The sequence below is a fragment of the Miniopterus schreibersii genome (assembly GCF_964146895.1).
Source record: "Miniopterus schreibersii genome assembly, chromosome: X".
Taxonomy (NCBI): domain Eukaryota; kingdom Metazoa; phylum Chordata; class Mammalia; order Chiroptera; family Miniopteridae; genus Miniopterus; species Miniopterus schreibersii.
The window spans coordinates 46,006,102-46,008,717 of NC_138104.1; positions in this window are offsets into that span (position 1 = coordinate 46,006,102).

A 2,616-nucleotide genomic window follows, 5' to 3' on the forward strand; every position below is an offset into this window, starting at 1 on the left:
TAATTCCTTTTTGCAGTTGATTTCTAATTTCAAGGCACTGTGGTCAGAGAATATACTTGGTATAATTTCAATCTTCTTGGATTTGTTGATGCTAGTTCTGTAACCCAACACATGTTAATATCATTAAGAATGTTCCATGTTTATTGGAGAAGATTGTATAATCTGATATTTTGGGATGAAAGGCTCAGAAAATATCAATTATTACCATTTGGTCTAGAGTTTCACTTAAGGCCAATATTTCTTTACTGATTTCCTGTTTCGTTGATCTGTCTAGAGCTGTCAATGGAATATTAAGGTCCCCAACTATGTTTGTGTTTTGATCTGTTTCTCCCTTTATTTCTGTAAGTATTTAGTTTATACATTTTGGTGCTCCCTGGTTGTGTGATTATTTATTAATATGTTATGTTTTATTGATGTAGTGTCACCTTTATCATTATAAAGTGTCCATCTTTGTCTCTTGTTATCTTTGTTGTCTTGAAATCTATTGCATCAAATATAATAACCTGCTTTTTGGTGGATGTATTTGCTTAGAGAATCATTTTCCACTCTTTTACTTTGAACCTACCTTTGTCTTTGTAGCTTAGATGTGTCTCTTGGAGCCAGCATATGGTTGGGTTTTGTTTATTGATCCACTCTGCTACTCTGCTCCTCTTTATTGGTGAATTCAACCCATTTACATTTAGGGTAATTATTGATTTCCTATATGAGGATTTCCTGTAGCCATTTTATCTTTTGTTTTCTGTTAGCTCTGTGCCTCCATTGCTTCTTTTCCTTTGTACTTATATCTGTTGTTTTTATTTGGTGGTGTTTTATACTTCTTTCTTTTGTGTCCTCTTTTTTTAAGCTATGTGTCCTGGTTTGGGGATTTTTATGTGTGGTTACTACTAGGTTTATAAAAAATAAAGTTGTATATATACAATAGGTTTTGTGTGTTTTGTTTTTTTTTTCCTTTCGAATGTGTCTAATGTTCATCCTCCTTTACCAGTTCAGACCTTTACCCCTTCCCCTTTTTGTTTTATTCGTTACAAGTTATCCCTGTTTATGCTGTGTGTTTCTGGTGAGCTTACTTGTAGTTTTTTTACCTTATGTTCTTTTTTTCAGGTAGAATAACTCTCTTGAGTATTTCCTGCAGTGGAGGTTTTCTGGTGAGAAAATCTCTCATCTTCTGTATGTCTGGGAACATCTGTATTTCTCCTTCATATTTAAAGGATAATTTTGCTGGATATATTATTCATGGCTTGTAATTTCTCTTTCAGATGTTTGCAGATTTGGTTCCACTCTCTTCTTGTTTGTAAAGTTTCTGCAGAGAAGTCAGATGAAATTCCTATAGGTTTTCCTTTATAGGTCACTTCTTTCTCTTTTCTGGCCGCTTTGAGAATTTTTTCTTTGTCATTAATTTTTGACAGTTTTAATACTGTGTTCCTTGAGAGTGCCTCTTTGGATTAAGCTAACTAGATGTTCTGTTTGTTTCTAAGATTCAAAGTTCTTTCCATAGGTTTGGAAAGTTCTCATTCAGTATTTGTTTAAATAGACTCCCTGTTCCCTTATTCCTCTCTTCTTTTTCTGGAATGTCTATTGTTCTAATATTGCTTTTTCTGATCGAGTCAGATAGTTTTTGTAGAGCTCTTTCTTTTCTTTCTTTTTTTTTTTTATTGCTCAAGTTTCTGTTTTCTTCCCTCTGCATCACTTCTTTATTCCTATCTTCAGTATCACTAATTTTTTCCTCCATCTGGTTGGCTCAGTTTAATATGCTCAGCAGCTCATTCTTAATCTCCTTAATTGCATGTTTCATTTCCAGTATTTCTGATTGGTTCTTTTTAAAAGTTTTAATCTCTTTGGTAAAGTACTCATTTTGTTCATTGATTTGTTTATTGAGTGCACTGAATTACTTGTCTGCATTTTCTCACAACTTGCTGAGTATTTCTTAACTGCAATCTTTAAATTTCTCATTTATATCACATTTCCATGTGTTCCACTTGCTTTCTGGGGATTTTCATTTTCTTTCTAATCATCCTCATTACCATGTTTGCACATTGTATTTGCTACTTTTCTTTGTCTAAGCATAAATATATCTTCTATAACATCCTTCTCTGTAGAGGTCATTGAATGGTAAGGTTTTTTTATCTCTGTGATCTCCCAGACTTGACTACCAGGGCCTCTGTAAGGCAGTACAGTCCAGCTCCACTGTTCAGGGATGGTATTTGTTTTCCCTCACCATAATGGTGACCCCGGGCCCCAGACCTTCATGAGGTCCAGCTTCAGACACCAAACCCGGAGATCATTCATGAGGTAAAGAGTGGTTCCACTGCAGTAGCTCTTGGTATACAGATAAAATGTTCCTCGACCTGACACAAAGGGCAACTGGAGGCGAGCTTTGGGAACCCAAGGGATGGCAGGTCTCTATGGTTCTGTTTCTTTGTCAGAAACACCACTACCAGATAGTGGACATCCACACCGCAGAACCCTTTTCTCTGTCAGGCATCTGATGGTTTACTCACTGTTCTTTCCACTTACCCACTTACCCTACTGGACTGACCCCCACAGCTCTATTCCTCTCAGCTAAAGGGTGTCCCTGCTGACACTGACTTCCTCCCTTTTTGTCACCATGCCTTTACC